At 32.2% G+C, this 24,897-nt stretch overlaps 1 long non-coding RNA gene and 2 pseudogenes across 1 annotated transcript; 1 reads left to right on the forward strand and 2 right to left on the reverse strand.

Moving 5' to 3' along the window:
• Positions 1 to 118: 118 nt before the first annotated feature.
• On the reverse strand, positions 119 to 3,895 carry LOC120173468. Its single transcript, XR_005521063.1, has 3 exons — positions 3,674 to 3,895; positions 493 to 620; positions 119 to 200 (listed from the first exon to the last, which is right to left on the reverse strand). It is a non-coding gene; the product is annotated as an uncharacterized LOC120173468 (long non-coding RNA).
• Positions 3,896 to 8,092: 4,197 nt separating this feature from the next.
• LOC120173452 lies at positions 8,093 to 9,942 on the reverse strand (annotated as a pseudogene).
• Positions 9,943 to 9,986: 44 nt separating this feature from the next.
• On the forward strand, positions 9,987 to 24,824 carry LOC120173453 (annotated as a pseudogene).
• Positions 24,825 to 24,897: the final 73 nt, after the last annotated feature.

Below are 24,897 nucleotides of genomic sequence, written 5' to 3' on the forward strand. Positions count from 1 at the left end.
TCTTTTCCTCAAAATCTACTTTAACATGCGAACAGAGAAAGACCAGAAAACATATTACATATATTTCATTAAGTTCATATCTCATAGCCAAGTTATGCAGAACTCCAGGTTCATGCAAATGAGAGCTTTGTCATGTCATCAACACCTCCGGGAGGTGCTTCAGTATCTTTTGGATAAACCTTTGAGATATTTACCACAGCCTGCAATCAGTTTATTGGACAGTAAGAATATTAAGAATAGAATCTATTCCCCGCCCCCTCAAAAAAAGAAAGGATAAGGAAAGCCATCAAAGAAGGCAGTAGATGTAAACATCAAAGTTCCAATTTGAAATGACTAAATGAACTCTGAATGAATGCTTCAAACTAAAAATTAATATTGTACTGACCAACTGCTAAACAACAAACAGATTGATGTGGCCTTGTCTGCCTATGAAACTCATAAATAGCTCATGTTCCAGATATACATACAGACAAAAGGCAAAAATAAACTCACAGTTTTTCCATTTGTTGTGTTGACATGAACTTCTTCGCCACTGATTTTAAAACTTCCCCATCAATCCATGCGAGTGTTGGATCTTCAACCCATACATGAGAGCCTACAATAATGTTAACAGGAGCAGCCTGCTAAAATATGAAAGGATTAGCTATGAAAAGAAAGAGACAAAGTAATATGAAATCGTCGAGAACAAATTCTGCATGTCCTATATGTTCAGCATACAAAAGAGATGATAAATTGATCTAAAATGGAATTACCGAACTCACTGGCATAGTAACATGCCCTTACTATGACATCCTCAATCTCCATTTCAACTGCCAACATTAGTCTAATTATGGTACTAATCATACTACCACCAACCTTTTACCGTCCAAAATCCAAGACTAAAGTCATCATTGTCAATGATACAGACTTCGGATGAAAGAACAAAACAACTAACAATTTTATCAGCATTTTGACATCAAACGAGAGCTATTTGAGTAACATTTCAATCCTGAGATTCAAAAACAAATATAATGTGATTTTACATTTTAACTGAAAATTTTGATCCTAGCTCTATACTATACAGTTCATGCGCATCAAGATGCTTCAAATATGGACTGCATTTCGATTTTTCAATCAAGTAATATAAATGTTCAACTTTTCTGATCTTAGAAACTTATATATTTGAATCCCTTTGTGTTGGGAAAATAGACCCCTTGTAATCCAACAATCCCTTTAGATCACAACATTAACAAAAATACTTGAAAAATAAAAGAGAGAAAAACACAATAATTTAACATGGAGAACTCCCAAATGGAGAAAAACCACAGGCGTTGTCAAAAGACAACCAAGAGAAAAAAAATATTTACTATGTGAAAAATTATTACAACCACAGTACAAAATATTTAACTCTCACACATGCCCAAAAGCTAAAGTACACCCCAAGAGAATTTCCCTTTAAATTCTCTACTAGTATAGCTAATAGCTTTCTAGTACACCACTTGTATTTTGGTAATTGACATACATTTAACCAAAGGGAAATGTTCTATTTATAGGCTAAGAATTTTTCCATCCTTTGTTAATTTCCAATGTGGGATTTGGCCAATTTTTGCCAAAAACTAACAAATCTCCACCTTGGCAAAAATTTCATACAATTCTTCACCATAAAAACAACAGTTACCTCAATAACACCATCAGCTATGATAGTCACAATTCTAAAAACAAGAATTGTCATACTCCACCATAAGAGTATACACACTTGGAATTCACTAACTCCAAGAATTTTTACCTCGACCAGTTCATGTCGAAAAACTGCTAATAAGTTATGGTGCAACTTCCAATGTTGACTTTCTAGAAAGTTCATTAGCCATCGACATCAATTTCACCACACACCTTGCATCAACTATCAACCAATGCCCATGTGTAAATGTGGACATGCTACCTTTTCATACATCATTTTCCATGGCAACTCAATTGGTAGCTATCATGCCATGAGGATATATATCTTTCTTTACAAAGCAAATTTATCGTCTTCATTTTCAAAGACGACTACATTAGTAGCATCACTTTTGGAGCCATTAGCCGAATTAGCTCCACCGTTTTTGTAATCCTTCTTTAGATGTCCAGGTTGCCCACATCCCCAACAGATAATTTTCCTTTTGGAGCCTTTATACTTCTTCCTATTTCCACAAACCGACAATGCTCCACTTTCAGAAGATTTGTTCTCTCCATTTTCCAGCCTTCTTTCTTCCGAAATCAGCTTACTTGTCACTTCTGGAAAATTCACATTCTCTTTCCCATACATTAAAACGGTTTGCATGTGCTCATAGGAAGATGGAAGAGACCAAATAAGTCTCAATGCTTTATCTTCATCATCAATCTCTACTCCAATAGATTCCAGTTCAGAACCAATCCCATTGAGTGCACTAAGGTGGTCAGAAATTTTGTACCTTCTTCCATTTGCAATTTGTGAAATTCTCCTTCAATATAACCTATTTGAAAGACTTTTAACTTGGTACATTTCCTCAGCTTTTCCCAAAGCTCTTTGTTGATGACCATCTAGCAACATTAGCAAGAACATTTTTGGCTAGACAGAGACGAATCTGACTTGCTGCTCTCATGTCTAACTCCTCCCATTCTTCTTCACACATCTTGGATTTTCCCTTGTCTCCACTGCTGTCACTAGGTTTATCTGGTTCCTTTCCTTCGGACAAAGAAGTTGGTTTTCCCTTTAAGGCCTTATACAATCCAGGTTGGATTAGTATATCCTTGACTTGTACTTGCCACAACCCAAAATTAATTCTCCCATCAAATTTCTCAATATCAAATCTGAAACTCATTTTTGCTCAACAATGCTATAGTGATCTCACACGTGAATAATGAGTGAACAATTGTGTCTACAAAATGCACTAAGAAAGTTTCCAGGAAAGATTGGGGGGACACAAATGGACCCGCTTAAGTCCCAACCTCCTTAGGCGATTATAGCCCTTGTGACAAAACTTTCTTGGTTGCACTTACTTACACAATACCACACTCAATAAACACAATAACGTATTTAAAGGACCTCTAATTGGACCACAACAATTTCTAAAAAATCTTTTATGATGTAGAAAATCGGACAAAGCCGCAATCACAGAGTATACTAAGAATTTTAAAGAAATTCCTAGAAAAAAATATTTACTATGTGGAAAATTATTACAACCACATTACAAAATATTTAACTCTCACACATGCCCAAAGCTACACCCCAAGAGAATTTCCCTTTAAATTCTCTACTAGTATAGCTAATAGCTTTCTAGTAACCACTTGTATTTGGGATTGACATACATTTAATCAAAGGGAATGTTCTATTTATAGGCTAAGAATTTTTCCATCTTTTGTTAATTTACAATGTGGGATTTGGCCAATTTTTGCCAAAAACTAACACTTTGATCCGTAATTCAGATGGCATTATTCATTTTCCAAAATAACATGAAAAGAAAAAAAAGGAAAAAAAAAGCCACAGCATGGAACACATCACAGAATTTTCCTATCTAATATTAAGATTGCTAAATATATAAAAATACATGACAAAATAAAAATGAAACTAATAAGCATCTAAAAAAGGTAAAGTATGAACAAAATAACAAGATGGCACGTTCAACCGATTCAACTCAGTCAAAAAAGAAAGAAGAAAAACAACGAAGCAATCGACTACCATGGCGATTATACACAGCGATCTTCCTTCTATCTACTCATCCGACACACGACCGAGTCGAGGAAAAACTGACTCAGCGAGTCTGATCGGATCAAAAAAATGAACTGATAATAGCTCAAGAGCTTTAACCAAAGGAAATCTTTCTCGGAAGCCAAACACGCAGGAAGATGGCTGTTGAATTCACAAGCAAACAATAAAAATATTAGGCAAAGCTATTTTTCTCACGATTTTTGCTCTCTTTTCACTTTTTTTTAATCAAAATGCAAAGAAATGAAGCAAATGAAAATTGGCGAGCAGGCTTATATACAAAGCAAAAAGTTCAAAAGTTTTCGAAAAAAATATTATATTTAAATTTTTAATTTTGTGTTTTAATTAAGTAAAATACACAGAAGATTCTTAAATTATGATCATAATCATTTTAGTCATTAAATGATTAAAAATTATAAAATAATCATTAATTTTATGTCATGTTATAAATGACAACACAGTATCATAAAATTATTAAATTTATCAAATCATTATAAAACATTCATAAAAAGATAATTATTAATTTTTATATTTATTATAAAAAATTTTTATTAAAATTTATGGTTATAATAATAAATATCAGTATTATTTTATCATAATTAATAAATTTATGATTATTTATATAATTAACGTATTTATAATTATTTTATTTTAAATATAAAATGATTAAAATGATCATTTAATAATATTAGGGACTCTTGGTGTATTTCACCCTTAGTTTTTCTTTTTAACAGTGGCAGCTGGAGTGGGGTCCAAAAGCGTGGGGTGGCGGAGATGGTCTTAATTGGACATTCGTGGTCGCCACAAATAGTGGGATTTTGGGGGCTCCGAGACCGACATTATTTTTTAAATTATTTACTTATTTATATTATTTTATTATTGTTACCGGCTTTTGTCATAAAATTATTTAAAGTCATTTCCAAAATAAATTAAAGTGCTTATTATGCAAAATCATTATCACATCTTTTTTAACAGTGGCAGCTGGAGTGGGGTCCAAAAGCGTGGGGTGGCGGAGATGGTAATTGGACATTCGTGGTCGCCACAATAGTGGGATTTTGGGGGCTCCGAGACCGACATTATTTTTTAAATTATTTACTTATTATTATTATTATTATTATTATTGTTACCGGCTTTTGTCATAAAATTATTTTTAAAGTCATTTCCAAAAATAATTAAAGTGCTTTATTATGCAAAATCATTATCACATTTTCTTTGAGGTAAACCAACTTTTAATCCTTCAACTTAAAATTTTCCCCGCTTAGTCCATGAATTTTTCTTTGTCCACATTAGTCACGGATTTTGTAACTTTTCTATTCATTTTTTTATGCTGTAAAACTTTGAGATTATGATATGTGTTATCGTCTTATAATATCATGTCACTAAAATCATCAAAAATTCAAGTTCATGAGTTGATATAGATCTAAAAAAATGTAAAAATCAAATTAAAAAATTACTAAGTTTAAGGACTAAAATTACTTCATTCTTTTATTTTAACTATTTGTTTCATGCGGCCGAATCTTAATGTTTCAACTTTCACATGATAATAATATATTAGAAAAAATTATTAAGATTTAGAGGTCAAAATTGATCAAATAATTTAATTAATTTAATTTATTGATTAAATGACTTATTTGGTCTAATTTTTTAGTTTGAGAGTTTAATTGGATAAAAAATTAGAGGTTTAATTGATTTCTTTTTAAAAAATTGAGAACTTCATGCACCATTAAATCAAATTTTTTATTGCTTATAAATAGGACAAGGGCATTTTTGTAATGTAATGTAAACAAATATAGTAAGAGATAAATAAAAGATACTTTTCCGCCCAAAAAGAAAAAGACGGCTTTCAGACATTACACTACGAAATCCTCCGACCATTTGCTGGCACTCTAAATATTTTAGCTATATACACGATCAAGAGAAGATTTTCTTGTGTTTTGCACTCACAATATATTACGGTACGCGTGGATTATCAAAGCCGACATTGGCCGCCCGATTGCACTAGATTACGTGGAACGATGTGACATCTTCTGGTGGGTCCCAACTGATGGGTAAGAAAAAGCCAATTCGAATTTGACACGTAATGCGAGCAATGTAGATTGAGACAGACAACAACAATAAAATTCTATTCTTATATGCAATGAGATAAGTGGAGGTAGGGTAGTAGATTGATTCCAACGTCAAGTTGAAAATAGTTTCAGTGGAAGACCACCGGTAGTCAAAAAATTAAAATAAAGATAAAATGCAATGCATGTATAAATAAATAAATACATAGTTGAACATTCTTCATATGCAGTCTTCATATGTGCGTCTGTAATGGGAAGTAATCACTGCAAATAAATTTCTGCGTAGAAATCTCTACATATAGATTGAAACGTAAAACCCGGCTAAATTTAAAAAGATGAAACCTGAAGAGAATGCTATCATAGTTCTAAGCCTTCATACATTCCAATGACATAAACGCGTATAAAATAGAAGTCATGAAAATTACTACAAAGACATTAAAAAGAAGACAGAGATGTTACACCCTATGACTGTAAACCGCACTACTCGATTATCCTGGTCTTAAGTCTCCATACTTTTCTATCAGAGGTAATGTCATCGGTAAGGACTAATTCCTTCAAATCAGATCTCAAGCAGTCTTCCTACTTCCGCCTTGGTCGTCCTCTCCTTCTGGCACCGTTGACTGTAATCGACTCTACCCTTCTGACCGCATCCGACGGTTGTCGCCTAAGGACATGCTCAAACCATCGTAGTCTTCCCTTCCTCAATTTTTCGATACAGACACCGTCCCCAATGACATCCTAATAACAGAGTTTGATGTCATGTCCCACAGGGCCCTATCACATACTCATCGAAACATTCTCATTTCTGCGGTCTTCAACTCCTTACGTGATCCTAATAAATTGAGTCAGAGCTTATTTAATGTTGAAAAAATATTTGCAAGAGGTTGGCACATCCGCACATGTCGGGACAAGACAGTAATAAGCGAGTAATATAGATATTTGGGTAAAGCACATCAGGTCGCTAAATTATGCTCAAATAGCATTTTGAGTAACTGTACTTTCAAAAATTACAGAATAAACTGAAAATTTTCAAATTTTTACTCAATTCAATAATGGTTGGATAAAATATAAAATTCTCAACATAGCATTTTGATAACCAAAATGCCACGTTGATAATTTTTAAACTGAGCACGTAGGAAGATTTAAATTTTGACATATTGAGAATAGGGATTGAATTTCAAACATAACGAGAATGCAAGGAGCTGAGGCATAATTAGACCTGTTAAGAAGAAGGCCTTGCCCTTGTATATACTGACCGATGTCCTCAGGCATTTTATACCAAATTTTCATATATTAAGTAAGGTGAAAGGAACTGAAACATTTCTCCATTATGCAATTTTGCATGGTGCCAAAATCATACCTCGATTTTACGAATATCGAGAAAGATAACCAAAACGAACATAAAATCGATAAAGATTACAGAACGAAATCTAAAGCCGAGTTCCATATTCATTGGATCAGTTATAGCTAAAAATGTAAAATGCAAACAAATCCTAACTGGTTTCGATTTCGATTAGCAGCAAACACTCGGGAACAATGATCTAGTGATAGTGATAAACTCTTGTCATCTGAGATGCTAGCGACTAGGGGTGTAAACGAGCTGAGTCGAGCTCAAATATTGCCGAGCTCGACTCAAACTCGAAAACTTTAAATGTAAGCTCGACTCGACTCGAAAACTCGCGAACTTAAAATTTTGAAGCTCGACTCGAACTCGAAAGATAATATTAAAACTCAACTCGAACTCGAAAAAACTCAAATTCAAAAAAAAATCAGGAGCTCGATAAAAACTCGAGAATCAATTTTGAGCTCGATTTAAGCTCAACCACTTTACCACTTATTCTCCAAGTACCAACGATGTGGGATATAACTCACTGGAGAAAACAGTGGCGTTTTTGGTAAATTTTCAGCTCTTTCCGTTTTGAAATTTGGGTTTGGTTATGTTGGGGTTTTTGTGTTTCAAACATTAATTGTTGTTTGGATGATGGGAAATCGGAATCCTCAGGATAAAGATGGGAACTTGAATATTTTACTAATAGTATAGATACAATATATCATGCTAATATGGGTTAGGGATGTTGATAAACGATATTCCTCAGTTTGCAGGAAAATATAATCTTTGATAAGAAAACTTTCCTAATATAACTCTATTTCGTATTATCGAACAGATGCTTGAATTTCCTGCTGTTTTTCATCCAAGGAAATGCTAACTTGCCTGTTATTTAATGCCTACTATGGCTGGATTGTTTGGATGGGGTGAAGTAGGATAATTGCTTTGCCTTTGATTGTTTTCTGAACATTTCGCATTTTACTCAACCTGTGCCGATAAGATTCATACGTTGCTTTCATTGATTTTCAACAAGGTAGCTGTCATGATTCTGAATGTGTTCACCTCTCCATCCAGGTCCTTTTCTCCAAGTTCAAGGCTTCCTCTGCTCATGCGAAGTCGCTCGGGCGTTTGCATGCTTTTGATCATTTTCATGCCACAGCTCTATTCAATTGCAGCAGAAGTAGTTCTCCGGGGTCTTAATGGGAGCTGAAGTTGTCAGTTGAAGGTATAAGCCATTTTTTGGTTATTATTTTACATACATTATTTACTATACACCATTTTTTGGTCATTCTTTTTTCTCCTCTGTGGTTCTGGTCAGGACTGGTGAATGTCCCAACTCCTAATCATTCGTCTTTCAATGATATATAACTAGTTCTGTATTGTAGATGTTCCTTTCTTGCAACTTCTGCTGCATCAACTCCATTGGATCAAGGGAGTTTCTTGCAGGGTTTGCCTTCGTTAAACAAGGTATGCAAACCTAATTTGTTGTTTAGATATCACGTGGCAATGTGCATGTTATTGGAGAGCTAATATGATCAAGGGAAAACTATGATGTGCATATGATGGTTAGCATATCCGCTTAGCTTTTTAAGCAGAGGCAAGTTGTGTATATTTATTTTGCATGTTGATATGTTTATGTATAAGTATGCGAATAATTTATTTAGGAGTCACATACATCATTTTGCATAATTTGTATGTTACTTTCATGTGCATAATTTAACTCCTATCACATAATCGGGTTTAGGGTTTATGATTTAGATTTTAGGGTTTATGGTTCATTACAAATACATTAATTAATCGACTTGGTACCGATTTATGAGGTAAGTACAATATAATATATTGATATTAAATGCATTACAATATGATTTAGTTTTATTATAGAATTTTTAATATATATTTAAAATTTTATAATTATCAATAATGTATTTTTAATATATTTTTAATAATGTAATTTTAAAAAATCTAAAATTATAATATAACATTTTTTTCGAGCTGCTCATGAGCTTTTCGAGTCGAATATCAAGTAGCTCGTTTCGGCTCGTTAAGAACTCGAGTCGAGCTCGAGCTCGAGTCGAGTCCATTCGATCCGAGTATTTATCGAGCCTTGATCGAGTCGATCTCGAGTAACTCGTGATCTGTCTCGTCTCATTTACAGCCTTACTATCGACACGACCTCCTCGTCCACCAGGTCGAAATGCTACTGCCCATACCTGGTCCATGTGATTGCTCATTACCTGTAGAGCTGCTCTCATCTTAAAATCCCATAGTCTTACAGTAGTTTTGCCAGTTGCAATAGCCTATCGGGACTTACATCCACGCTTAAAACCCATCCAGAATGACCAGACATGGCCCCGATTATAGCTTTCCCTTCAACTTCATATATATGCATGTGACCGTCATCCGAGACTGAGTATAACTTGCATGAATCAAGTTCAGGAGAGAACACAAGAGACCTTACTGGCATGTTATGGCCTTCGAGCTGCGAGGTGATGTAGAAATTTGGCACGGGCTACATCGAAAATGGAAATCGTGCCATCCATTGAACTACAAGCAAGTCTTCTTCCATCAAGACTCCATGCAAAAGATTGGACAAACTTCTTACTGCTGCTCTTATCAGAGGGCTTGGTTCCTTCAGGACGTGGAATCGATAAAGTCGCAACCAACCTCCACGTTCCGGTATCCCACAACTTGATCGATGCACTACCTCCACCGGCGACAGCAAGTGTCTTTCAAACTGATTTACTCTATATTTTAGGTGGAGGCAGTACAAGGAAATGTGCTTCTACTTTCTGGTGTAGATCTAGTTGACGGAACAGTAAGCTCGTTTCCTGAACATTACCGGGAGCTATCATTAGCTTTACCTGTTTCTTTCCTGTTATACGTTTTCTTGAAAGCTATGAATGTAAATCCTGCTTCGTGTGCGATTTTGTTAACAGCCAGTGCTGGACATCGAATCATATCTTCCATACTGTGACAGCATTGAACGAGCAGTTGTACCGAATTGGGTCACGGTATTTTCTCTTTTATCGTTCTTTAGTTTCGTAGTATATTTATATATGTTGTTCTGAAGTAAGCCTAAATTTTGCTCAGGTGGATAGCGTGCTGTCAGTTGCTTCCGTTACTTCTCTGCTGATTTTTCATCCTCACTAGAAAACTGCTGGAAATCAGCGGTAAGTCTGCAGATTTTTCTCTAATTTTAAATCAAGCATGATGATGTAGAAACCATGTGACGGTCAATACTAAAGCGGTAATTTGTTTGTTTATTGTTTGACGGTGAAGCTTCTTCGTCACTAAAAAAAACAATTCAAATTATCGATGGAAAATTTTCGATTGATTTAAATTCTGTCATATTTTATCGATTAAAATAAATTATTTCGTCACAAAGTTGAAATATGATTGCAGTTTTCGATCGAATTGTTGAAAGTTGGACTTTAATGCATCGAAAGAGCACAAATTTAATGCACCGAAAATTTGTTGGTTTTTGTTGAAAAAATAGCAACGGTATAATTGCAATTTAGTCCTTAAATTTTAGGATATTTATAAGATTAATTCTTAAGCTTCAACTATAAATAACCTAACACCCATTTAGCTTCAAAACCATCCCAAATCATTCTAACTTTCTCCCAATACTAGAGAATTTAGAGAGTTTCTTGAGAGTTGTTTTCTCATTTTTATCAAGAGAGAATTATCATTATTTTCTCCTTGTTAGATCGAGAGAAGTTGTAGTTCATATTTTCTCATAGTGAAATTCTTCTGATGTTGCCCGTGATTTTTACCATATATTATTTAAGAGTTTTCCACGTAAAATTTGTGTCTTCTTTATCTTCATTTTTATTTTCTCAAATTATCAGTTGCAATTTTGCTCTATCCGATAGCCGTCTTCTGCAATAATTGGCATCAGAGCCAGATTAGAGTGTGTAATATCTATTTATTGTCTTTGTGGTTGTCACCAAAAGGTGGATCCTCCAACATAAGAAAGTAAGAATGTATTACCCATTATTTGAAGGTTCCAAAGAACTATTCACGATAGTGAAATAGTTTCAATGGGAGAAATTTCTCATTGTGGAAATTGAATATGAAAGTCATCCCGAGGAAAGACGGTTGTCTAGCAGCTACTAGTGAAATGCCGGTAGATTTCACAGATGAAAAAAAAATTGATCAAAATGGACGAGAATACTATGGAAAACTTTCATCTAGCATTAACAGATGAAGTATTATCAAGCATCGAGGAGAAGAAGACAATTAAGGAGATATATGATCATCTCACCAAATTGTACGAGGCCACATTATTGCACAATAAAATTTTCCTTAAGAGAAAATTGTACACTCTTCGTATGCCAGAATCTTCTTCAGTGACAGAGCACTTAAACATGCTGAACACTTTATTTTCTCAACTTACATCCTTAAGATGTACAATAGGAGAACAAGAATGTGTTGAACTTCTACTTCAAAGTCTACCTAATTCGTATGATCAACTCATCATCAACATGACAAACAATAATGTCACCAGTCTAGTCTTCGATGACGTTGCAGCTGTTGTTTTACAAGAAGAAAATCGGCGCAAGAACAAGGAAGACAGAAAAGTAAATCTGCAACAAGCAGAAGCGTTGACAACGATGAGAGGGAGATCAACAGAACGTGACCAAAGCAGCAGTCACAAACATGGTAGATCAAAGTTGAGAAGCAAGAAGAATTTAAAGTGCTACAACTGTGGATAGAATGGTCACTTGAAGAAGGATTGTTGAAGTCTAAATAAAAACTCCAATCCACAAGGCAATACCGTAAACACTTTAGATGATGGAGATGCTCTATGTTGTGAAGCGTCAACCACCGTGGAAGGTAGAAAAAGATTTGCAGATATATGACTCATTGATTCAGGAGAAACATATCACATGACCTCAAGAAGAGAATGGTTCCATCATTATGAACCTATCTCGGGAGGGTATAGTTGCAATGATCATGCCTTAGAGATCATTGGTGTGGGAATCATCAAATTGAAGATGTACGATGGAAAAATTAAAGTTGTTCGAGATGTGCGGCACGTGAAAGGCCTGAAGAAAAATTTATTATCCTACGGATTGTTGGATAAATAATGCAAGAAATATTGAAACACGAAAAGGAATCATGAAGATATTCCGTGGAGCGCTTGTGGTGATGAAAGGCGAAAAGATAGCAGGAAACATGTACATGCTGAAGGGAGAGACTTTGCTAGAAGCAGAAGCCTCTGTTGCCTCATGTAGTTCAGATTTTTCAATGCTATGGTATCAGAAACTTGGACACATGTCAGAACAAGGAAAGAAAGTCCTTGTGGAGCAAAATCTACTTCCAGGCTTAACAAAGGTATCACTTACTTTGTGTGAGCATTGCATAACAAGTAAGCAGTACCGGTTGAAATTCAACACGTCAAATTCTAGAGGAAAAAGTGTTCTAGAATTAGTTCATTCTGACGTATGGCAAGCACCAGTTACATCCCTAGGTGGAGCAAAATACTTTGTTTCATTTATTGATGACTACTCCAGGAGATGTTGGGTGTACCCTATTAAGAAGAAGTCAGGCGTGTTTTCCACTTTTAAAAACTTCAAAGCGCGAGTGGAACTTGATTATGGAAATAAGATCAAGTTTTTCAGAATAGATAATGGAGGAGAATACACAAGTGAAGAATTTGATGACTTTTGTAGGAAAGAAGGCATTAAAAGACAGTTCATAGTGGCGAACACTCCTCAACAAAATGGAGTGGCAGAGCGGATGAACAGAACCTTGTTAGAAATAACAAGAGCAATGTTGAGAGCTGCAAGCCTAAAAAATCATTTTGGGCAGAAGCAGTCAAAACCACATGTTATTTGGTGAATCGAGCTCCATTAACTGCAATAGAGCTGAAGACACCAATAGAGATATGGACTGGTAAACCAACTGATCATTCAAACCTCCATGTATTTGGAAGTATTGTGTACGTGATGTACAACTCCCAAGAAATTTTAAAGCTGGATCCAAAATCCAGGAAATGCAAATTCTTGGGGTATGCTGATGATGTAAAGGGGTATCGCTTGTGGGATCCCACTGCCCGTAAAGTGATCATCAATAGGGATGTTATCTTTATAGAAGATAAAATACAAAGAAAAGAAGACGATGATAGTGCTGAAAAGTCAGAGACTACACAGATACATGTGGAAAATGAGTTTGAACAAGGAGATTTTTCTGAAGCAGAACTAGCACATGATGAACAAGAACCAGAGAGTTCTGAAGCTCCAACAACTCATCAATCAGATCGTGTAAAAAGACGTCCCAATTGACACTCAGATTATGTTATAGAAGGAAATATTGCATATTTCCTTTTAACATAAGACGGTGAGACATCAACATACCATGAAACAATAAACAACTCAGATGCTTCATTGTGGATGATGGCGATCAAGAAGAAATTGAAGCCCTTTATAAAAATAATACATGGGACCTTGTGTCACTACCACAAGGAATGAAGCCAATTGGTAACAAATGGGTCTTCAAAATCAAGCGAAATGGTGACGATCAAGTTGAGAGGTATCATGCAAGACTGGTGGTCAAAGGATATGCTAAAAAAAGGTATTGATTTCAATAAAATCTTTTCTACTGTTGTCCAACTAACAACAGTTCGAGTAGTTTTGACAATGTGTGCTACATTGAATTTACATCTAGAGCAGCTAGATGTTAAAAAAGTTTTTCTTCATGAAAATCTTGAAGAAGAGATTTACATGCTCCATCCTGAAGGTTTTAAAGAAAAAGAAAAGAAGAATTTGGTTTGCAGGTTAAACAAATCTCTGTACTGTCTAAAGCAGGCGTCGAGGTGTTGATATAAGAGATTTGATTCCTTCTTTATGTGCCTTGGATACAACAGACTTAACGCAAACCCTTGTGCTTATTTTAAGAGGTTTGGTGATAACGATTTTGTTATATTTATGTTGTATGTGGATGACATGTTGGTTGCAGGACCCAACAAAGATCATATTGAAGAATTGAAGGCACAAATGGCTAGGAAATTTGAAATGAAGGACTTGGGATCAATAAACAAGATTTTAGGGATGCAAATTCACCGAGACAGAAGTAATAGGAAGATTTGGCTTTCACAAAAGAATTACTTGAAGAAGATTTTGTCACGATTCCACATGCAAGATTGTAAGTCAATTTCTACCCCTCTTCCTATTAACTTCAAATTGTCCTCCAGTATGAGTCCTAGCAGTGAAAAAGAGAGGATGAAGATGTCTCTAGTACCGTATACATCGGCAGTGGGAAGTTTAATGTTCGTTATGATATGCACAAGACCAGTCATTGCACAAGCAGTGGGAGTGGTTAGTCGGTACATGGCGAATCCAGGAAAAGAGCATTGGAATATAGTAAAAAAGATCTTGAGATACATCAAAGGGACCTCAAATGTTACATTTTTTACGGAGGATCAAACTTACTTATCAATGGGTATGTCGATTCTGACTATGCAGAGGATTTGTATAAAAGCAAATCTACTACATGATATGTGTTCAAAGTTGTTGGTGGAGCTATAAGCTGGGTTTCAAAATTGCAGTCAGTTGTGGCTACATCCACAACAGAAGCAGAATATGTAGCAGCTATACAAGCCAGTAAAGAAGCAATATGGTTGAAAATGCTATTGGAGGAGCTTGGGCACAATCAAGAGTATGTCTCTCTGTTTTGTGACAGTCAAAACGCCTTGCATTTAGAAAGGAATCCAACATTTCATTCAAGGACAAAGCACATACGAGTTCAGTACCATTTTATTTGTGAAAAGGTGGAAGAAGGGACGGTAGATATGCAGAAGACCCATACCAAAGATAACATAGCAGATTTCATGACGAAAGCAATCAATGTTGATAAATTTACTTGGTGTTGATCCTCTTGTGACCTGTTAGAGACGTAAGCAATATGAAGGTACAAGGTAGAAAGAATGCTGTGAAGATATGATTGTTCCAATCAAATATCCAAGTGGGAGATTGTTGAAAGTTGGACTTTAATGCACCAAAAATTTGTTGGTTTTTGTTGAAAAAATGGCAAGGGTATAATTATAATTTAGTCCTTGTACTTTAGGGTATTTACAAGATTAGTCCTTAAGCTTCAACTATAAATACCCTAACCCATTTAGCTTCAAAACCATCCCAAATCATTCTAGCTTTCTCCCAATACTAGAGAATTTAGAGAGTTTTTGAGAGTTATTTTCTCTTTTTTATCAAGAGAGAATTATCATTATTTTGTCTTTATTAGATCGAGAGAAGTTGTAATTCCTATTTTCTCATAGTGAAATTCTTCTACCGTTGCCCGTGATTTTTACCCAATATTATTTAGGGGTTTTCACGTAAAATTTATGTATTCTTTATCTTCATTTTTATTTTCTCAAATTATCAGTTGCGATTTTGCTCTATCCGATAGCCGTCTTCCGCAACACAAATTAATTTTTCCGTCAGAAAATTTGTTCATTTCAATAAAAAAAATATTAATTTAATTTATGACGAAACAATTATTCCGTCGAAAATTTTGTTCACTTTAATAAAATATACCAATTTAATTTGTGATGGAATAATCATTTCGTTGGAAATAAAAATAAATTTTATCACCACCCTTAAACAATTACCATTTATATGCATTTATTTTTACTTTTTTTATTATATCAATTTATAATATATTGATTTATATGTATTTCTCATTTTTATTTTACATTATGTTAAATATTTAAATTTTCTTTTATATGTCCACTTGAAATTATAATATACTGATTTATATGCATTTATCATTTACTTTTTTTATTTATATGCTTTTATCATTTTTTTTATTTTATATTGTAATTTTAGATTAGAAAATGTTGTTTGTCTAAATGATTTAGCTATCTACTTTCATGATTTATATATAGCATACTCAATCATCTTCTTATAAAAAATAGAAATTTTCCTTTATAAAAGTTATTGTTTTGCATATGCTCAATGATAATATATATAGTGCAAATTGTTTCTTTTTCTTTATATAGTTAATGCAAGTTGTTTCTGTAATACCCAAAAAATCTAGATAATGACCAAAATGAAAATTTTGAAAGTTTGATGGTCAAAGTAGAAAATTGGGAAAATTTTAAGGAATTAAGTGGTAATTTTCCAAAAAAAATGATATTCCATAAATGGATTTGGTTAGTGTCCAAAATATAAAATTTTAAAGTTTGGTGATTAAAGTATAAACTTTAGAAAAGTTCAGGGACTAAATGGTAATTTTAAAAGTTACCATTGACTTCAAAAATTAAAGAAAATTTATATTATTTTCACATTTTTAAATGTTGAAAAATAATATAAATATTTGGGTTTTAAGATTTAATTTCATGTTTAATTTGGACTGTTGGATTAAAGTGACATAATTATAAGGGCAAAATGGTAAAGTAAGAAACTATTTTGTTCATATTTGACTATTTGAAAGTTGATAATGTTGATGTCTCATGATTTGGAAGATGATAAGGATAAGTATCTAGGTTTTATGGTAAAGTAAGAAACTATTTTGTTCATATTTGACTATTTGAAAGTTGATAATGTTGATGTGTCATGAATTTAATATTCATTAAATGATAATTTAATGATAGATAAGTATGAAAAATATCTGAAATTTCATGCCAAAGTGTTCATCTTCTCCAGCAAAGGAAGTGAGATAGCTTCCAAGGTAAGAAAATATTTTATTTTCAATTTTTGAGCCAAATCCTTTGGAATTGGAGTTATGTCGTGAAATAGGAAAGTAATCTACGCGAAAAACGCTATCATTTGGCACCAATATTGCTTTCTAATCTTGCTGGATTTCAAAGATCCCAAATTCTACAGTTTGTGTTCATATAAGGGATCATGAAATTGATGATGAATCTTGATGATTTAGAGGTTGTAGATTCATATTCAAGCTTGATTTATGGTTATAACATGTTCAATCTTCCTAGAAATATTCTATAAAAATTCGGCCAAACTATAAGTTGGAGAACTTTGTGTTCTGATGAGAGTTGATTAGGGATTTGATTGTCGAGATGTTAAAAGGTTGATTGAAAGATGATTTCATGCTTGAATCGAATCAAAATCGAGCAAAATCATGAAAACATAGTTATAAAGGATAAATAATTCGGTTATGATGTATTTGAGTGATAAAAATTATGGAAAAAATTATATAAGGTCTGGAAATGTTGTAGGAAATATTCTACATTCCTTAGAAAAATTCAGGGACCATTTTGAAATTTTTAAAAAGTTGGGGGGACCAATTTAGCAATTTTGGAAAAGTTGTGAATGGTTGTATAATTGTTTAATAGTTGATGTAATACACTGGAAAATACTGTTTTGGAATTGAAATGAGTGTTTAGACGTGCAATATGACTATTTTAGAAGTTTGAAAAGATTGGTAATTTTAAAAGTTACTATTGACTTCGAAAATAAAAGAAAATTTATATTATTTTCACATTTTTAAATGTTGAAAAATAATATAAATATTTGGATTTTAAGATTTAATTCCATGTTTAATTTGGACTGTTGGATTAAAGTGACAAAATTATAAGTTTTGGAAATTGTAAGGGCAAAATGGTAAAGTAAGAAACTATTTTGTTCATATTTGACTATTTGAAAGTTGATAATGTTGATGTCTCATGATTTGGAAGATGATAAGGATAAGTATCTAGGTTTTATGGTAAATTGGTATTTACCCAATTTAATGAATTTAATATTCATTAAATGATAATTTAATGATAGATAAACATGAAAAATATCTGAAATTTCATGCCAAAGTGTTCATCTTCTCCAGCAAAGGACGTGAGATAGCTTCCAAGGTAAGAAAATATTTTATTTTCAATTTTTGAGCCAATTCCTTTGGAATTGGAGTTATGCAGTGAAATAGGAAAGTATTCTACGTGAAAAACGCTATCATTTGGCACCAATATTACTTTCTAATCTTGATGGATTTCAAAGATCCCAAATTCTACAGTTTGTGTTCATATAAGGGATCATGAAATTGATGATGAATCTTGATGATTTAGAGGTTGTAGATTCATATTCAAGCTTGATTTATGGTTATAACATGTTCAATCTTCCTAGAAATAATTCTATAAAATTCGGCCAAACTATAAGTTGGAGAACTTTGTGTTCTGATGAGAGTTGATTAGGGATTTGATTGTCGAGATGTTAAAAGGTTGATTGAAAGATGATTTCATGCTTGAATCGAATCAAAATCGAGCAAAATCATGAAAACATAGTTATAAAGGATAAATAATTCGGTTATGATGTATTTGAGTGATAAAAATTATGGAAAAAATTATATAAGGTCTGGAAATGTTGTAGGAAATATTCTACATTCCTTAGAAAAATTTAGGGACCATTTTGTAATTTTTAAAAAGTTGGGGGACCAATTTAGCAATTTTGGAAAAGTTGTGAATGGTTGTATAATTTTTTAATAGTTGATGTAATACACTGGAAAATACTGTTTTGGAATTGAAATGAGTGTTTAGACGTGAAATATGACTATTTTAGAAGTTTGAAAAGATTGGTAATTTTAAAAGTTACCATTGACTTCGAAAATAAAAGAAAATTTATATTATTTTCACATTTTTAAATGTTGAAAAATAATATAAATATTTGATTTTAATTTAAGATTTAATTCCATGTTTAATTTGGACTGTTGGATTAAAGTGACAGAATTGTAAGTTTTGGAAATTGTAAGGGCAAAATGGTAAAGTAAGATTTGAAAGTTGATAATGTTGATGTCTCATGATTTGGAAGATGATAAGGATAAATATCTAGGTTTTATGGTAAATTGGTATTTACCCAATTTAATGAATTTAATATTCATTAAATGATAATTTAATGATAGATAAACATGAAAAATATCTGAAATTTCATGCCAAAGTGTTCATCTTCTCCAGCAAAGGACGTGAGATAGCTTCCAAGGTAAGAAAATATTTTATTTTCAATTTTTGAGCCAATTCCTTTGAAATTGGAGTTATGCCGTGAAATAGGAAAGTGATCTACGCGAAAAACGCTATCATTTGACACCAATATTGCTTTCTAATCTTACTGGATTTCAAAGATCCCAAATTCTACATTTTGTGTTCATATAAGGGATCATGAAATTGATGATGAATCTTGATGATTTAGAGGTTGTAGATTCATATTCAAGCTTGATTTATGGTTATAACATGTTCAATCTTCCTAGAAATAATTCTATAAAATTCGGCCAAACTATAAGTTAGAGAACTTTATGTTCTGCTGAGAGTTGATTAGGGATTTGATTGTAGAGATGTTAAAAAGTTGATTTCATGCTTGAATCGAATCAAAATCGAGCAAAATCATGAAAACATAGTTATAAAGGATAAATAATTATGTTATGATGTATTTGAGTGATAAAAATTATGGAAAAAATTATATAAGGTCTGGAAATGAAGTAGGAAATATTCTACATGCCTTAGAAAAATTTAGGGACCATTTTGTAATTTTTAAAAAGTTGGGAGACCAATTCAAAAATTTTGTAAAAGTTGTGAATGGTTGTATAATTGTTTAATAGTTTATGTAATACACTGGAAAATGCTGTTTTGGAATTGAAATGAGTGTTTAGATGTGAAATATGACTATTTTGGAAGTTTGAAAAGATTGGTGATTTAAGTACAACATTTGCATAGTTGGGGTACTTAAATGTAATTATGCCTTTGTAAAAGCATTTGAATGGTAATAATTTCAATGCTTAAATTTTTGGTATTAAGAATCTAAGTGATAAAATGGTGAAGGACCAATTTGTGTAAATTGAAAAAGTTGGTGCCAATGTTAAAAATGAATTATTAAGTGTTAAATATTTGGTAGAAAATGAGTTTCAGACATATTATGGAGTTGTTTTGGGATGTTTTTATGTTAGTACAATACTAACATATGTATCATTATGAATTTGTGATTTATACAGATCGTGATTGATTTGTGATCGAAGCAAATCAAATATAAAAGGGTTTATTGTGGATCATAGTGAGACACTTGTTTTGGAATTTATAAAGTGTCAAGGTGAGTGCAATACATGCATGACATTATACATGGCTGTTTTATACATCATCAGGAAGACTTGCGACAAGTTTACCTTATTTATATCAGCATGATATTATGTCATTGTTATAACTTCGACATGACATTGATATGTCACATTATGAAATTATAATGCATTGATCATGGAAAATGTGATATTTTACCATGAATGTTTTTGGGTATGAATTGCCCAATGTTAAATTATGATAATATACTTTTTCATGGATGGATTAAATAAAATAGACTATATGCCCAAGTAAGTCATTGAGGGACAGGGTATAGTTGGCATGCCATAGAGTATAGCAGCTGTATGTTTATAATACACTTCGGTGTATATGGTGGGCACGACCTTATGTGTAATACACTTCGGTGTATATGGTGGGCACGACCTTATATGTAGCACTACGGTGCAAATATTACTCGAATACCCAGGGTCCTCAGGGTTTTATATTGGGCTATTGTCTATTGTTTATGGTTTATTGGTTAATAAATGGTAACCATGCAAATAAGCTTACGAGCTTATGGAATAATGACAAGTATATTGGTAAAATAAGCTTACGAGCTTATGGGATAAATGGCAAGTATATTGGTAAAATAAGCTTACGAGCTTATGGGATAAATGATAAGTATATTAATAAAATAAGCTTACGAGCTTATGGGATAAATGGTAAGTATATTGATAAGAAATTTTATATTATTTTGATCATGGTAAAATATTGGAAATACAGGTAATATGATTTTATGACATTTTGAAGTTGACATTGAAATTCATGCATGAGTTGTATTGCACTGTTTATTGTTTTATTTTGCCTCAGTAAGTACATACTTACCGTGTGATGATTTTCACGCGTAGGTAAAATGCCAAGAATAGAGTAAAGAGTACAAGGCACTCTGAGCATCCATGAATACACTACAATATCAATAAGAAATCCTATGATGGAATTTTAACTTTGTTAGTGGCATGTAATTATTAATGTCCTAGTTGCTCTGTTAAATTATTTTGCAACTGGTTTGTAATGGTTAAACTAAACTGGTTTACTCTGATTCAATATGGATAGCATAAATCTATATTAATATATATTTTAAATAGTATGTGATAATTTGATATGATATTTTTATAATATCATTTACCATTTTAAGAAAATAAATTTTAAATCACTTTTGAAGCAGAAAAAGTCTTACGAAATCCAGGTGACATCTATAATTTGTATAGGTATAATTATACGGGTTATGGGTGTTACAGTTTCTAATTCATTAATAAACTTCTTCTATGATAACATAGCTATTATTTTTTTACATTTATAAGAAAAATAATATTTTATTATTTTTTTTGCATAACTCTCAAATTTTCTACGAAATTTGTGAGATGAGATAAGTTTGATTTTTTTTTTAAAACATAATGCTATCAATTTATTAATAGTATCCTTTTAATTAAAAAGGTGCAAAATATATCAAAAAGTAAAGAAAATATTTTTGCATGTAACATAGTTTAATAATGTTTTTTTTGCATATAAATAAAAACAATAATTAAATTTTTTGCATATAGTTTACAATAATAATAATACCACAAGTCCTGATTTTTTGGTTTTTAGAAATTTTAAAAATATAAATAAAAAATTATTATTTAAAATTTTACTATTTTAAGTATCTTAATTTAATAATACAATAGAAACATGTTTTGGTATTCAATATGGATAGATCTTGGATGTTCAATATTAATAGGCTAATATTATTAATCCTGATTTTGAGCAGTCACAGTTGGAGTTCAATACATTTGTGTTATGTAAGCTTGTATTTGCGGATCGAGGAAATATTACGTGTCCATGTAATCAACCTAAATGCAAAAATAAAAGTTTTTTAGATCTAGAAACGGTTAAAATTAATGTGATCACCGAAGGGTTTGTTCAACATTATTACAATTGGGTGCATCATGGAGAGCCACATTTTTCTCACTGGTTACTATAGGCATATGATGAGATCTAGTACTCCAATTCCGGAGTATGCATATGATCCATGTGGTAACAATCATAATTCCTATGAAGTAGATATTGGTGGTCCTGAATTAAATGCATATATGGTAGAAGATGATCAACCACCAATTGGTTCAATACATATATTTTACGATAGAATTGGTGTTTCTTCTGAACCAATATGACCCGATAGCAATGAGTCTAAGTTATCAATGGTTTTCAAATTAATACACTTGAAAGCACAATATCGGATTCCTAATGTGTGCTATGATAACCTTTATCAAATAATGCATAAGTTAATGCCCGAAGATATTGTCATGCCTGAATATTATCTTATGTTTTGTTGAATTGTAATGATTCAATAATTTTATTTTCTTATCAATGAAAAGACAACAAAGTTAGTGCACTTTTCATTCCTTAAGATTTAGAGGGAGGTTTTTAGAGACAACTATCTTGTTTGTTTTAAAAAATAAAATTATATTTTTACTTTTCTTTAAAATTATGCACAATATAACTACTTGTATATATTACAAAAGAAACAAAAGGATTATTATTCTATTTTTATTTTATGTGATAATTTTAAAAGTATTTTAATTTTGTGACGGAACTTGTGAACCATCAAAAATTTGTGAAGGGTCCACATGTTCCGTCACAAAATTTAGAGTTTTGTTTATTTATGCTCATTACCTCCAATTTACCTCCATTGAAACATAAAATTTGTGGAGGGTACACATGTTTCGTCACAAAATTTAGAGTTTTTTTAATTACCCGCTCATTTTCTTCAATTTCCCTCTATTGAAACATGAAATTTGTGACGAGTCCACATGTTCTTCACAAAATTTAGAGTTTTTTTAGTTACCCGTTTATTTCTTCCAATTTCTCTACATTGAAACATAAAATTTGTGATGGGTTCACATGCACAAAATTTAGAATTTTTTACTTACTCACTCATTTCGTTCTATTCGTTCAATTTCCCTCCATTGAAACATAGATTTTCAAACATACCTATTTTGTACCCTATTTTTTCTATTTAAACCTTTCTAAACTCATTTTTCTCTAATTTCTTTCTTCTCATTTCTTCTCTTCTTATCATCTCATTTTTTCATAAAAAATAATTTAGATAATACTTATTGAAATTACATTTTATTACAATCTATTTTACTAAATTTTTAAATAATTTTCAAAAATTTTAATTTGGCTATTTAGACATCTAATTTGGCTTACATAGCTCGCTAGCTCGATCTCTCCAATCTAGTTTAGATTTTTCATTTCAACTATTCAAATAAATGTGACCACTCGATTTGGCTTGTTCATCTTCATGTTGCTGCTTGTGGCATTGGAATTCAATATATGGGAGTTACTGCGGGAAACATATTTTTTCTGGTCAGTGTACTTGGTAAGGGACTGGATGATTTTTTATATGATATTTTTTAAATTATTTTTTATAAAAAATATTTTAAAATTTTGACGGAATTTGTGGACCCATCACAAATTTCTGACAAATCCACATATTCCGTCACAAATTTGTGAACGGTCCACATGTTTTGTCACAAAAAAAACATTTTTTAGAAAAAAAATATTTTAAATTTGTGACGAAATTTGTGACGGGTCTACATGTTTTGTCACAATCTTTTTTATTATTGAAATTGTATTTTTATGTATAGTTTTCAACCATTTATTTATATTTATTAGAAGCATTGAATTGTGAAATATATGTTGTAAATTCATATTTAATCTTAGTTAATATGGTGGATTTAAGTTTTCATCATATATTATTATTTTCTTATTAAGGACTTGTTAGTATTATTATTATTATTTAATTTCTTTTAAATTAATGTAATTATTTCAATTATATTATTATTATTAATTTTTTGTACATTATTTAGTTAAATAAAAATTTAGATTCATAATATTTTGGAGGGAATAAAAATTTGGATTCATAATATTTTGGAGGGAATGGAAATTTAAATTTCTGACGGAAAACATGTAATCCATTGGAAATTAAAAATTCATATTTTTTTTATGTTTTTAAATATCCCAACTAAAAAGATATGTTCGTCGGAAACATAATATATATTATTTTATTTATATATAACATTCTGACAGATTTTAAATTTTTCGTCAATAATATATTGATGGATTTCCGTCATTAAACTTCTGACGGATTACTTTATTCCCTCGGAAATATTGGTTTCAACCAACATATTACTGACCACTCTCTTCTCTCAAAAATTCCGTTAATAAAACTAAATCCCGTCAAAAATTTTCTTGAAAATTCCATCAGTAATTAGACATTTTTTTTGTAGTGCATCCTTCGGTACGAAGCTATTTTGTTGATTCGAAAGAATACTTTTGTTACAGGAGAAAAACTCCCTCTATTCTTCACCAGATGAAGTTAAAAGCTTGGTCAACCAAGTCCTTTCTTGGGATATTCATTCGGGATCTCGACGAAACCGACCTCATAGTGATCTCCTAAAAGTTGGAACCGCAGAAGCCTCAGATAGTACTTTGGGTTTGGATGATTCCCAAGACGGACAAGTGGCTGATTCCGAAGAGTTAATGTATCACCTGGTTTTGGATGGAATGGATTTCTCTTACGAAATTGGTGGCAACGGCAATGTCATCGTGAAGGAAGTCCGTCGCTAATCTTCCGTATCGTTCAGTAACGAAAAAACTTGCAATTACTCAATGTGGAAAGGCAAACTCGAGTAAGTGTTTGCTTTCTAAAAGGCCGGACGTTATTCCTATTTCACTAATGTTGATTTTGTCCGAACATTGGATTTTTGCTGCAAGGCTAAAA

The sequence above is a fragment of the Hibiscus syriacus genome, unplaced genomic scaffold, assembly GCF_006381635.1.
Source record: "Hibiscus syriacus cultivar Baekdansim isolate YM2019G1 unplaced genomic scaffold, ASM638163v2 tig00111952_pilon, whole genome shotgun sequence".
NCBI lineage: Eukaryota > Viridiplantae > Streptophyta > Magnoliopsida > Malvales > Malvaceae > Hibiscus > Hibiscus syriacus.